At 36.1% G+C, this 15,556-nt stretch overlaps 1 long non-coding RNA gene across 1 annotated transcript; it reads left to right on the forward strand.

Annotated features, from left to right (window-relative positions):
* Nucleotides 1-529: 529 nt before the first annotated feature.
* On the forward strand, nucleotides 530-1,805 carry LOC131628849 (uncharacterized). The gene is made up of 3 exons (XR_009291909.1): nucleotides 530-697; nucleotides 802-891; nucleotides 971-1,805. It is a non-coding gene; the product is annotated as an uncharacterized LOC131628849 (long non-coding RNA).
* The last annotated feature ends 13,751 nt before the right edge of the window (nucleotides 1,806-15,556 follow it).

A 15,556-nucleotide genomic window follows, 5' to 3' on the forward strand; every position in this document is an offset into this window, starting at 1 on the left:
TAACAGCAACGACAAACTAATGCTCTCTCTCGGTGCTACCTCTCTCGCGAAGAACAGTAACAACAACACCTTTCTCCGGGTGCTTTCAGTTCAAGGTAACACAAATCATTTCTTAAAACCAATTCATTTTTTAATTTATTGATCACGGCTCAATTGATAGCTTACTCCCTGTTTCGACTTTGCTCGCAGTGAACCAAAAAAAACAGTAGCTTCTGGCCTCTTTCAAACTCAAGGTTTGTTCTCCAATTTGTTATCACGGTACCAACATGTTTTTTGAGACACAGTAATAATAACATATGCTCTATTTTTTATTTTTGAACAAATTTACAGATACAACAATAATTAGCAGCAAGGTTGAGAGTGAAGGCGGAATCAACTTACCAACGGCGAGGAGATTTTCGCCGGTTTAACGCCGAGGTATGACTTTGATTACTTTCTGAAATTTTGATACAAGTAGTTGTAACTATGGTTGTGCTTCTGAATTCGCGATTGTCGCCGTGTTGATACTGTTTTGAATTTAATTGTGATGCTGTTATGAATTTTTTTGCTTTAAACATATTTGTTGTTATTGCTTTGAAACAACCGCGAGTTGTTGTTGCTGTTTCTGTATTTTTTACTTGCAGCACCTTCAATTTTTCAGTGGCTTACCTCGACGAGAAGAACTTACCGTATAACTCGGTTTCTTTCACAAACAGAGGTAGAGACCCAAGTGTGCTTTACTCAGTTTCGTTTTCCATGACACAATTTGCTTGACATAATAACATATGCTTTCTCTCTTTTCTGGAAATTTTGTTTTAACAGAGAAACATGTTCATAGCAACAACAATATTGAGATTAAGAGTGAAATTGACTTACCTACGGCGAGGAGAGTTTCGCCGGATTATCGTTGAGGTATGTGTTGACTCCTCTATTGTTACTAACAATCTTAAATTGTTACTAACAATTTCTCTAACAACCTTGCTTGTTGTAGGCTTTTTGATGAAGGTGATGCCACAACACCTCTTTGGATATTAGGGAGACTTGAAGATGGACTTCAAGTTGGAACTCTCCACTAAGGTATGAACTACTTCTTCACCCCTTTTCAAACTATGGAACTTTGTAGCTAGGAATTCTCACTTTTCAAGTGGTTTACCAAGAAACTTGAAAACTTATGAGAGAAGAGGGAGAAGTGAGAAAGCTAGTAGTATAGTAGCTTTGGTGTGATTTGCAATGAAGTGAGGCCTTCTATTTATAGGAAAAGTTAAGGATGTGTTTGGCAATTGGTAAACTTGATTGGCAAGTTTCAATCATTGCAAGATAAGAAAAAGAATAAGAATATTCTTTATGAGATTTTTCTCTTGCAAGTGGACATGAAATATCTTTGATTCCTTTTTGAATTATTTCATTTTTTTTTTGAATTATTTCCTTTGTTGGATTTTTGCTAATCTCACCCCTTTTTGTCTTGAATTATTCTTTTGCTAAATTCACCCCTCTTATGTTTCTTTTTCATGTTGCATGAGGACTTTGAAGAAAGCATGAAGAAGCTTGAACTTGAAGGATGAAGACTTTGAAGATTGAAGAATTCAAGAAAGCATTGCATTTTCTTTTATTCTTTGTAATCCAAATTTATTCCACTTTAGAATTGTATGAACTTGTATTCTTGAAAGTGAATAGAATTTGAAAGTTGTAATATCTTTGAACCTTGAATTAGACTTGAAATGTTGTAATCTTGAATTTTGGACAAAGTCTCTATTGTAATTCATTTGAAACTTGGAACTTTGTAAAGAATGAACTTCATTTTTGAATGTTTGAATTTCCTTTAAAAATCCTTGAATGAAGTTGTATGAAACATGAATATTGGATATTCTTGAATGGGAAATCCTTGAAGTAATGTGAAGAATGTTCTTGCACCAATGAACTTTTAATTCTTCAATTTATGGTTTAAAACCATACTTGAAATAATCTTTCAACAAATGGACTAAAAGATATTTCTTGCAATTTCGGTGAAATTTCCATGAATTGTTTCAAACTTGTACCAACTTTCAAATAATCCATATGAATCAATCCTTCACCATGATGAATCCATAAGCCAAAAGTCGCGGAATAAATTCTAAACAAATCTCTTGAATCACACAAATGGCAATGGCGCATTTAAAATGAAAACATCCACGAACATGAAATTATCTTGCAAAGAATGAGTGAATTAATGGATCACATTGAGTTATTGGAAGACCTTGAGCCATTGTTTAAGTTGTGGCACCATGTTCTGATTAAAAAGTCAGTGGTTCAGGTGAATTAGGTCAAAAACCCTAATTGTCGACCTGATGAAATTGATGACTGTGGATCTTGAATTGAGATGTAATTTCCATTGGATGTTGTCATAGGGATTATTTGAGGATTATTGAAACCTTTGATTGACTTCCTGGGGATTTTTAGGGTTTCCCAAATGTGATCCCTGATTTTAGTCCCTGATAGTTCAAAACCCTAATTCTGATGATTTGAAATTTCACTGTTGATCAATCCTTGTGTAGGAGATGTCTTGAGCCAATGGATTAGGTCAAGATGATGCACTTGGGGTCTTGAGGTCATGTCCTTAGTCATTAGGTCAAACCCTGAGCAAAAGTCAGGAGTATGCTAACTTCAGTCAAAACCCTAATCTGGTTGGTTCAGAGCCTTTGAGCTTGTTGAAATGAATCTCCAAGGACCAAATGTTGATTGTTGATGGAGATGATTCATTTGAGATGAAGGGAGAACAAAACCCTAATTGATTGTTGCTTGTACTGATGAGTGATTTCTTGTTTAAATCCTACTGAGTCACAAGTAACAAACACATGCTATGCAATTTGTTAGAGATGCAAATGATGCATATGCAAATGATATGAGGTGGTATCTTAGGTCAAAAATTGGGGTATGACAACATCATAGGTACAATATGGGTGTTTAAGAAAAAGCTTGATGAGAATGGAACAATTGTTCGAAACAAAGCAAGATTGGTGGCTCAAGGATATAATCAAGAAGAAGGAATCGACTTTGAAGAAACTTTCGCTCCAGCTGCAAGGTTAGAAGCTATTCGTCTTTTACTTGGTTATGCTTGCTCTTTAAATTTTCAGCTTTTTCAAATGGACGTCAAAAGCGCCTCCTTAAATGGATACATAAACGAAGAAGTCTATGTCAAACAACCCTCGGACTTTGAAGACTTCAAGAATCCCTCACACGTATTCAAATTGAAAAAGGCTCTTTACGGTTTAAAGCAAGCACCAAGAGCATGGTATGATCGTCTTAGTAACTTTTTATGCGAAAAAGGTTTTGAAAAAGGTAAAGTAGACAAGACTTTGTTTATAAAGAAAATTAAAAATCATACTTTATTAGTTCAAGTATACGTTGACGACATCATATTCGGTTCAATAAACAAAGAATTATGTGAAGAATTCTCATCAATCATGCAAGGAGAATTTGAGATGTCTATGATGGATAAGATGAATTATTTTCTTGGATTACAAATCAAGCAATTAAAGGATGGCATCTTCATAAACCAATCCAAGTATTGCAATGAATTGTTGAAAAGATTTGACATGGATAATTGTAAAACAATGTCTACTCGATCCGGTACTTATGTGGATCAAGATGAATCTGGTGTCTCTATTGATATTACAAAATATCGAGGTATGATTGGTTCACTTTTATATTTGACGGAAAGCCGTTCTGACATAATGTTTAGTGTTTGTTTGTGTGCTCGCTTTCAAGCAAATCCGAAGGAATCTCATCTCATGGCGGTAAAAAGGATCATGAAGTATCTTAAAGGAACAACAAATGTCAGTCTATGGTATCCAAAAGGTAGTATATGTAATTTACTTGGTTATTTTGACGCGGACTATGCAGGTTGCAAAACTGATCGAAAAAGTATGAGCGGAACATGTCACATTTTAAGAAATGCATTAGTATCGTGGTCATGCAAGAAAAAAGCATGTGTAGCACTTAGCACGGCTGAAGCAGAATATATTACAGCAGGAAGTTGTTGCGCTCAAATCTTATGGTTAAAACAACAACTTAGTGACTACAGCGTAAAGCTTGGGCGCATTCCTCTAAAGTGTGACAACAAAAGTGCGATCAATATTACAAAGAATCCGGTCACGCACTCAAGAACCAAACATATTGACATACGAAATCATTTCCTACGTGATCACGTTCTAAAAGGAGACATCAAATTTTTGTTCGTTGATACACATAATCAACTAGCAGATATTTTTACAAAACCGCTTGCCAAAGAACCTTTCTTCAAGATTTGAAGAGAACTTGGCATTTTGGATGAACATGACGTATGAATATATTATTCTTATAATATTTACTATAAACTAGATTTCATCATATAAAGTACATATCTCAAATTTCTATCTTTCAACAATTTCACAATTTCATTTGTAAAATCATGTTAGATTATATTTTCACATGACAATGAATGCTCAAAAGCTGCATAAACATGATATCTTACTGTTCTATGTGTTTTTATACAATATTATGTGGTTTATTCCAAGTTACGAAGCTACTGTTTTAGTATTTTTGCATTTTTTGTCCCTGGTAACCGATTACCTGAATTGAAGTAACTGGTTACCACATCTGGTTCTTTACTTTCTTCGCTTCTAGAAGTGTGTTTCGCATTGAAGTAACCGGTTACATGCTTCAAGTAAACCAGTTACCCTGTACCGTAAGTGACTTCTTCCTCTTTTTTATTGCTGAGTCAAAATGTAATAAATATATTTATTTGTTTGGTTGTTTATTATAACTTATTATAGTAAAAAATCTTATCTCTTCCATCTACTCTTGGAAATCCACTTTTTATTTAACCAAACTTTATTACCTACTCACCCTTCTCTATCTACCAACATTATCTCCATTAAAACCCACTTAATCAAAATCTTATAAAACCTTATTTTCTCTATCACACTCAAAATAAGTCATTCCCAAAAGAAATTGTTTGAAACCCTAACCTTCAAATTCGAAAATCCATCTTTCTACCACATGTTCTCACTTCTCCAAAAGCTCTCTTTTATGGCTCCTTCAAAAAGATCAAAGGGGAAAGGAAAAGCTGATGAAGGAACCTCCAACCCAATTCCTGATAATGATGTTGATTTTGTTGATCCTCCTTTCAAGACTAAAAGGTTGCTTTTTGCTTTCAGAAATCTCCCTCTCTGTAGCGGGGAAAATCTGAGATCGAAGCCACAGGATTGACTCGACTCAATATTTCAGTCAAAGTCGCCACGCGCTTTATTGTTTCCAAAGGAAAAGGGAAAAGAACGAAGAAAACCCAAAGTCTAAAACAAGAAAGAGATCTTAGGTACGGGTGCTGATTATACAAGGGGAAGGTTTTGGGCACCCCTCATATCTGTGGTACTCCACATGAACCTTTTTGAAAATCTGTGTCGTGTGTGCTAAAAAGAGTTTTATTTTATTTTAAAATAAGCTCAGCAAAGCATTAAGCTTTGTGCCTACATACCTACTCAGTACAATGGAGAAGTCAGAGCTAATGTAGTTCCACTTAAAGGGAAAACGGTTTTAAAAAAAAACAAATAAACACTTTATTGTCGTCGGAGAGAATACTCAGCCGTTGATCTTGAGCATAAGAACAAATGAGTTCTTTGCATCGCAAATGAAAGAAGGGCTCCAACTTGGATAGAAATCAACGAGTATGCCACTAGCTCTCTCACGCGGAAAAGATCTCATTGTATCAATCAATTTCAAAATCGTGGGGTATCGCCACTCGTTTCAACAATTAGTCGTGTCTAAGCTTTGCAAGAAAAGTCACTAAGGGCAAAAGATATTTTAAGAAAAAGGTTTTTAAAAGAGGTTTTACAAACATAAGAATATTTTGGAAAAAGGGAGAAGATTTTGAAAATCTAAGAAGGGGAGGAGATGAAGAGGCTATCCTAATGCGTAAAATAAAAGCTAAGGAAAGAAACGGTCTAACCGAAATAAGAAGCCAACACTTGACATTATGAGTCAAGGTAGATTTCCCATCCTTTGGAATACTAAAACTAAACCGGAGCATTATCACTTGGGGATCCAGATGAACTTATTATCTTTAGCACAACTTCGCATTAAGCACATTAAAATTCTGACAAAAATCGGGCAGAGTAACAGCTGTTTTCGGGTAAAATCCTTATATCAATGCCTTGGAATTAACAATCAAGGACTTTCAAGGAAATACCTACATATACAAATAGACAAAAATCCAATGCCAGTCAGAGATAACAATCACAGAGTAATAACAGAATAAGGGTCCAGAGGTACTAAGTCCAACAGTCCACATCTCCAAAATGCTCGGGATAGTAACCAATAGTCCAAGAGAGAACCTTAAGCGTTTTTTAGATTCTTGTTGTTTTTTAGTGTTTTAGCATAAAAGGTAAAGTATGGTCCAAGTGGACAAAAAGAAAATAGCAGAAACATAAACATAGCGTCCAAATGGTCAAAGAGAAAATGGCGGAATATAAACGTCCAAATGGACAAAGAGAAAATGGTGGAAACATAAACATGATGAAATGATAAAATAAAGCAATAGAGCAAAAAAAAATAAAGAGCAATATAATAAAATGCGGAAATTAAAGTTAATTGTTAGATGTTAAAGATAACCATCTTGAAACTTGTCAAGTATGTTACCAAAGTTAGTAAAGATCGATGGTGAGTTAAGGATGTTCTCGGATTTAAATTCAATGGACATTTATCAGAAGCTTGATAAAATCATAGCGACTACACGATAAACCTCCATAAGTCTTAAATCAACTGCATACAATTCTCTTCCATGTTTGATCTTTTTTGATTCGGGACATGAGATATTGCGCTATGTTAAGCAGATCGCCAAGTGATTTATGTAGAAATCACCCTACAACGAGGCCGGTCAAAACTTTATATGCTAATGCATGCGAGAGAAGTGATATGTAGATCACTCTCCGAAAGCAATACCGCACGAATAGAAAATAGGTACGATCTAGTCTTTACCAAGAATCCATAAGAATTCTCAAGGTATTAAGACTTTCATCGATCAAAAGAAAAAAGAAATAAAAGATGGAACCACATTCAAAAGCTCATTTCATCCATAATTTCAATCACTTAATATTGTGGATTTGGATTTTCATCCCATCGACGCCCTAAGTCCATTGATATTAGAGAGAAATTAGGCCTATAATTTGTGATTCAAAGAAAATATCAAAAGAATGGAGTAGAAAAAGAGTTAGTACCAAAAACAAGTCAAAAATAGCAAAAACAAGCATTCTGCCTCACTGGAAATCGATTTCCCTCTGTAGGAAATCGATTTCCTGCCTGCAGAATTCAAATCTAGTGCAAAAAAAAAACAGAGTGGAAATCAATTTCCCTCTGTAGGAAATCGATTTCATGCGCACAGTTTTCAAAAAAACAGCATTATGAAGCATAAAACTTGATTTAGGCAAACATACAAACACCTTATGATCACATATCCATTGGAGCATGAAATTTTCATCAATTCACCATCAAATAGGACCACTGTATCATCAAAGATACATTGAACACAAGCAACAAAGATCTACATCTTAGAGTTTAGAATTTTACCACTTCTTGAACAAAATGTTGGAGTAGCTTCAAGAACAAGCACCAAATGAGTAGATCCTTCAAAATTGGAGATGAACAAACAAAGAAAAGAGTGAAATGTAGGAGGTTTAGTTAAAAACTAGCAAGATTCAAGGTGAATCTCACTAATTTTATGAAAATGATCTTTGGGTGAGGGTTTTGGAAAGGATGAGAAATGAATTTGCAAGAACTTTTTTGGCTCTCCAACCTTGTGAAATGAGGGAGGCAAGGCCTCTATTTATAGAATTGGAGAAAGAGTAGTGGTAATTTGGTCATTTTGCATTTGGTAATTAATTTGTGCTTAATTGGCGTTTAAATGGTAAAATGAGGTTAATGAAGGGAATTATTTTTGATGAGGTGGAAAATTGGTAAAATGACAAAAATTATCAAAGAAAATAGGTGCCAAAATGATGTCATGCTTCCCTCTCTATTTTTTTTTGAATTTTCGCCCTAGGAAATCAATTTCCCATATGGGTAAATCGTTTTCCACCTTCAAATTTTCAAAAAATTTTCTTCTTGCACTGTTTTGATTCTTGCTCAACTTCTCTCCTGCAAAACACAATCAAAGGAGACAAAATGTATATTTTTGGATTTTGGATTTTGGATTTTGGGGAAAAACAAGACTTTGTTGGGAAAAGAAACTTCACTGGGGAAAACATTTCGCACCAGAGAGGTTAAAGCATCACCTTTCATTGGGGATGAGAAAAATACACCAACTTTCAAAGAAGGTGGAGAAGGAATGCATCCTCTTTCACTGGAGAATCAAGATACCAATCTTTCACTAAAAGAAAACACACCATCATTCCATTGATGATATGAATAGAAATGCATCGACGTACCACTGACGATGAAAATATAACAAGTTACACCAACGTTCCACTAAAGGTGAGCTACCCACATTCCACTGGAGGTAGAAAAGGGATATACCGTTGTACCACTGATGATAAAATATACCATCCTTCCACTGAAGGTATGAATAAAAATGCATCGACGTACCACTGACGATGAGAATATAACAAGATACACCAACGTTCCACTGAAGGTGAGCTACTAACGTTCCACTGGAGGTAGAAAAAGAGATATACCGTCATACCACTGATGATAACATATACCAACGTTCCACTGAAGGTATGAATAGAAATACATCGACATACCACTGACGATGAAAACAACAAGATACACCAACGTTCCACTGAAGGTGAGCTACCAACGTTCCACTGAAGGTAGAAAAAGAGATATACCGCCGTGCCACTGACGATAACATATACCAACGTTCCACTGAAGGTATGAATAGAAATATATCGTCGTACCACTGACGATAAAATATACCAGATACACCAACGTTCCACTGAAGGTGAGCTACCAACGTTCCACTGAAGGTAGAAAAGAGATATATCGTCGTACCACTGACGATAAAATATACCAATGTTCCACTGAAGGTATAAAAATACATCGACGTACCACTGACGATGAAGATATAAAATACACCAACGTTCCACTGAAGGTGAGAAGAGATGCACCGACGTACCACTGACGGTGAAGAGCAATCAATAATACTCTGCTTTTCTTTTCAAAGATTGAGGGTGCAAACACAAATGCACAATCTTAACAAACATCATCCAGCGACCGAAATTCAATCCATGGCCAAATGGGAAGAAACTGCCAAATAAGACTAGATCAAGTGAGGGAATAACTCACTGGATTTCTGTTCATAAGTGTCATACCCCAATTTTTGACCCTAAGATCACACATCATTTACATATCAATCATCAATCAAGAAGTTTTCGACTTAGAATTCTACCTGTGAAGTTGTGCTCAATTCATCTGCAAAGGAATCATCGAGCACCAATGTTTTTCTTGTACATGTTGTTTTACTAACCAAAATACCAAAAATATTGCCTTGTGCTTTTGTATGTTTGTGTTTTGTAGGTACCAAGTCAAAGTATCCATCAAAAAGGGTATTTTTCAATAATTTCACTGTGCAAATCGATTTGCATAAGATGTAAATCGATTTACACAACTGTTTCTGCACTAGATTTGCTTCTGCCATCAGTGCAAATCGATTTGCATAAGACAGCAATCGATTTGCATAACTGTTTTTGCTCCAGATTTTGCGTTTTTCAGCAGTGCAAATCGATTTGCACAAGATGTAAATCGATTGCACCAGTGCGAATTTGGAAAAATAAAGGCAAAATTCAGCTTTTGAAAGTGTTGACATCATTTGTAAGCATGGGAAGCATGACTTAGATCTTGTATTTGATTACCTACATCATTTGATCATAAACCCTCATGTGATTGCATCAACACCATTGGATCTCATTTTTGGCTCCAAATCCACTTCCCAAGCCTAATTTTATTTTCCAATCCTAACTCCAAACCACAAAAATTCCCAAGCCTAGCTCCTATAAATTGAGGCATTCCCCTCTTCATTTTTCAAGCTTTGATAGCCAAGAAAACTCTTGCTCTTTCTCTCCTCACCTCTTCCAAACCCCTCACTCAAAGCTCTTTTTCTTCCATAAAATTAGCGAGTCACATCTTGAACCTCACTAATTTAGAGCTAAACCTCCATCTAAACACCATTTTCTTCATCAATTGTGAGAGATCAAGGCTTGTAGTTGTGTGTTCTTGAAGAAGATTCAAAGTTTGTGGAAGATTTGGTAAAATTCTAGATCCTTTCCATGATTCAAGATGTGATCCATTGTTGTTTATGTTTGATGCACCTTTGGTGCTACATTGATGAGTTTTGCTTGCTTACTTGATACAATTTCGTGCACAATTTGATCCAAGATCACAAGGTGTTTGGTTTTATGTTTAAACAAGTTTTCTTCTCTTGATTTGCTGTTTTTTGAAAAACTGTGTTGTGCAAATCGATTTGCATCTGGTGCAAATCGATTTACATAACTGAAAAACTGCGCAGAATTGAAAACAGAGTTATGCACATCGATTTACACTCTGTGCAAATCGATTTACATCAGAGCAGCATGTGTTTTTTTTGCCCTTTTTTGACTTATTTTTGGCTCTAAGTCTTCTTCTACTCCATTCTTTTGATATTTTCTTTGAATCACAAGTTAGAGGCCTAATTTCTCTCTAATTTCAATGGACTTAGGGCGTCGATGGGATGAAAATCCGAATCCGCAATATTAAGTGATTGAAATTAAGGATGAAAGGAGCTTTTGAATGTGGTTCCATCTTTTATTTCTTTTTCTTTTGATCGATGAAAGTCTTAATACCTTGAGAATTCTTATGGGTTCTTGGTAAAGACGAGATTGCTTCCTATTTTTCTTTTTGTGCGGTATTACTTTCGGAGAGTGATTTACATATCGCTTCTCTCGCATGCATTAGCATATAAAGTTTTGACCGTCCTCGTTGTAGGGTGATTTCTACATAGATCACTTGGCGATCTGCTTAACATAGCGCAATATTTCGTGTCCCGAATAAAAAAGATCAAATATAGAAGAGAATTGTATGCGGTTGATTTAAGACTTATGGAGGTTTATCGTGTAGTCGCTATGATTTTATCAAGCTTCTGATAAATGTCCATTGAATTTAAATCCGAGGACATCCTTCACTCACCATCGATCTTTATTAATAACTTTGATAACATACTTGACAAGTTTCAAGATGGTTATCTTTAACATCTAACAATTGACTTTTAATTTCCGCATTTTATTATATTATTCTTTATATTTCTCGCTTTATCGCTTTATTTTATCATTTCATCATGTTTATGTTCCCGCCATTTTCTTTTTGTCCATTTGGACGTTTACATTCCGCTATTTTCTCTTTGTCCATTTGGACGCTATGTTTATGTTTCCGCTATTTTCTTTTTGTCCACTTGGACCATACTTTACTTTTATGCTAAAACACTAATAAACAACAAAAATCTAAAAAACGCTTAAGGTTCTCTCTTGGATTATTGGCTACTATCCTGAGCATTTTGGAGACTTGGACTTATGGACTTAGTGCCTCTGGACCCTATTATGATATTGTTACTCTGTTGTTATTCTGTCTGTCTGGCATTGGATTATTGTCTGTTTGTGTGTGCAGGTATTTCCTTGAAAGTCCTTAATGGTTAATTCCAAGGCGTTGAGATAAAGATTTTACCCAAAAACAGCCGTTACTCTGCCCGATTTTCGTCAGAATTTTAATGTGCTTAATGCAAAGTGGTGCTAAGATAATAAGTTCATCTGGATCCCCAAGTGTTAATGTGTTGGTTTGGTATTGATAAGTCCAAAGGTTGGGAAATCTACATTGACTCATAATGTCAAGTGTTGGCTTCTTCTTCGGTTAGACCGTGCTTTTCCTTAGCTTTTATTTTAGGTATTAGGATAGCCTCTTCGTCTCCCCCCACTTCTTAGATTTTCAAAATCTTCTCACTTTTTCAAAAAACCTTCTTATGTTTGTAAAACCTATTTTAAACCTTTTTCTTAAAAATATCTTTTGCCCTTAGTGGCTTTTCTTCAAAAAGTTTAGACACGACTAATTGTTGAAACGAGTAGCGATACCCCACGATTTTGAAATTGATTGATATAATGAGATCTTTTCCGCGTGAGAGAGCTAGTGGCATACTCGTTGATTTCCATCCGAGTTGGAGCCCTTCTTTCATTTGCGATGCAAAGAACTCGCAAACTCTTTTTTAGCACACACGACACAAATTTTCAAAAAGGTTCCTGTAGAATACCACAGATATGAGGGGTGCTTAAAACCTTCCCCTTGTATAATCAACACCCGTACCTAAGATCTCTTCTTTTTGTTTTAAAAACAAAATTTGGGTTTTTTTTCGTTCTTTTCCCTTTTCCTTTGGAAATAATAAAGCGCGGTGGCGAATTTCACTGAAATATTGAGTCGAGTCAATCCTATGGCTTCGATCTCAGATTTTCCCCGCTACAATAAGCATTTTGAACAAAATAACTGAAACATATTATCCGCATAGAAACAAATTCAGTGGGGATTTCAAGGAAATTGAGTATTCTCTGCCCAAAGACACTCTAAATGAAAGAGAAATCTGATTGACAGTAAACTTCATGATAGCAAATGTGAATGCATGACTGTTTTTGATGAAAGTTAATGATGCATATGCTGCCAAAACTTAACACAAGGATTAACTCAAGAGATAGAGTACAAAAATATAATCAAGCATGTCTCAAGCTGAACACTCGAGGTATCATCCACAAATATGAACAGAATTTGCTACAACGAGCTTTTTGATGGCTTTGGAATAAATGCTACTCAACACTGAGGAAACATCGGAGCTGAGAGAACATAATAGCTGAGTTCTACATCATATTCGAACCAGGCCAAAGGTATACCAACTGAAATACACTCTTCCTTTTTTTTGTACATGAATACATCACCATATCCATTCCCTGTAATATACTCATGAATCAAAATAAAACTCCTTTTATATTTTTCAAAAAGGATTTTGTTGAAATCAATTTTCTTTTTGTTTCAAAAATTACTATCAACAATAAATGACATTTAAGAGATATGAAAGAAATAAGATTGCAAATAGTGGGCAAAGGCTCAAACTTTATTAATAGAATGGTAGCCTACAAATGGCAAGACCCCATAGATGATTACAAAGTTTGGAAAGTGGTAATTTTTGTGGAAAAGGTACATTGAAATGTAATGACCCCGTCCTCTCTCTCAACTTTGAATCCCTGAGCAAAGGCTTCCGTTGAAATGTGTTGAACTTCTTATGATAAATAGATGACTGCTGATGATCAAGTCTTGTCCGATGTAGCTACTTGCCATGAATCCCTAACTTTTTTCTGGACTTCCCTTTCGGGTTTTCAGTCCACCGGGTATTTTATTCTGTTTATGTTTCTAATTTTTGCCTGGATCGCCCTTTCGGGTTTTCAATCCACCGAGACGCTCTTTTTTGCCTAAGCCTCCCTTTCGGGTTTTCAACTTAGCGAGCTGTTCATTTATTATTTTTAGGCGAAGTATTTCTTGACTACATCAGCATTCACAGAATGTGGGAGCTCTTCTCCATCCATAGTTGTAAGAATCAATGCACCTCCAGAGAAGGCTTTCTTAACAACATATGGTCCTTCAAAATTAGGAGTCCACTTGCCCCTTGAATCGGAGGTGAAAGACAAGATCCTTTTGAGCACGAGATCGCATTCTCTGAATACATGAGGTCGAACCTTCTTATCAAAAGCTTTCTTCATTCTTTTCTGGTACAGCTGACCATGGCATAAAGCCGTCATTCTCTTTTCTTCTATCAAATTCAATTGATCAAACCTGTTCTGACACCACTCAGCCTCAGATAACTGGATAAAACTCTCAACGATGGAATCTCAACCTCAATAGGGAGCACTGCTTCCATACCATAAACCAAAGAAAAGGGAGTTGCCCAGGTTGAAGTACGAACAGATGTACGGTACCCATGCAAAGAAAATGGGAGCATCTCATGCCAGCCCTTGTACGTAACAACCATATTTTGAACAATCTTCTTAATATTCTTGTTTGCTGCTTCAACGGCTCCATTCATCTTTGGCCTATAAGGCGAAGAGTTGTGATGTTCAATCTTGAAGCTTTCACATAGTTCTCTCATCATGCTGTTATTCAGATTTGAGCCGTTATCAGTAATGATCTTGCTTGGTACACCATATCGGCAGATGATGTTATTCTTGATGAATCTGACCACAACTTGCCTTGTTACATTAGCGTATGAAGCAGCTTCTACCCATTTGGTAAAATAATCAATTGCTATCAGGATGAATCGATGTCCATTCGAAGCCTTGGGTTCCATCATGCCAATCATATCAATACCCCACATAGAGAAAGGCCATGGAGAGGAGATAACATTGAGAAGTGTCGGAGGCACATGAATCTTGTCAGCATACACTTGACACTTGTGACACTTCTTTACAAACTTGTAGCAATCAGATTCCATTGTCAACCAATAGTAACCTGCTCTAAGCATCTTTTTATCCATCGAATGTCCATTGGCATGAGTATCAAAAGAACCTTCATGGATTTCATGCATCAACATGTCTGCTTCGTGTCTATCCACGCATCTGAGCAAAACCATGTCATAATTTCTTTTATATAAAACATCCGCATTGATGAAGAAACTTCCAGCCAATCTCCTCAAAGTTTTCTTATCCTTATTTGATACCCTAAGTGGGTACTCTTGGGTCTGAAGGAAATGCTTAATATCGAAATACCAAGGCTTCTCATCTGCTGATTCCTCAACTGCAAATACATGAGCAGGTCTATCAAGATGCCTGATTTTAATTCGAGGCTCCTCATTATGGAAATCACTTTATACATGGAAGACAACGTGGCTAAAGCATCAGCCATCCGATTCTCGTCTCGAGGGATGTGGTGGAATTCAACTTTGTTAAAGAATGTCAACAGCCTTCCAGCGAAATCTTTGTAAGGGATTAAGCCAGGATGACGGGTTTCCCATTCTCCTTTAATCTGATTAATCACAAGCCCAGAATCTCCATAAACATCAAGGATCTTAATTTTCAGATTAATGGCTTCTTCAAGTCCCATGATGCAAGCTTCATATTCAGCAATATTATTTGTACAATCAAAACATATCCTTGTAGTGAAAGGAACATGTGAACCTTGCGGAGTGATAGTAACGGAACCAATACCATGGCCATGAACATTAGAAGCTCCATAAAAAATTAAACCCCATTTGGATCCAGGCTCCAGTCCTTCTTCTGGCAACGACTCATCCCAATCTTGAGCTCTCAAATACATTATATCTTCATCCGGGAAGTCCATCCTGATAGATTGATGATCATCAATTGGTTGGTGAGCGAGGTACTCTGCCAACACACTTCCTTTTACAACTTTTTGAGCTCGGTATTCAATATCATATTCAGATAGCAGCATTTTCCAGCGAGCAATCCTTCCGGTTAATGCAGGTTTTTCAAATATGTACTTAATTGGATCCATTTTGGAAATCAATAAGGTGGTGTGATTCAACATATACTGTCTCAGTCGACGAGCAGCCCAC

Source organism: Vicia villosa, unplaced genomic scaffold (genome assembly GCF_029867415.1).
Source record: "Vicia villosa cultivar HV-30 ecotype Madison, WI unplaced genomic scaffold, Vvil1.0 ctg.000485F_1_1, whole genome shotgun sequence".
NCBI lineage: Eukaryota > Viridiplantae > Streptophyta > Magnoliopsida > Fabales > Fabaceae > Vicia > Vicia villosa.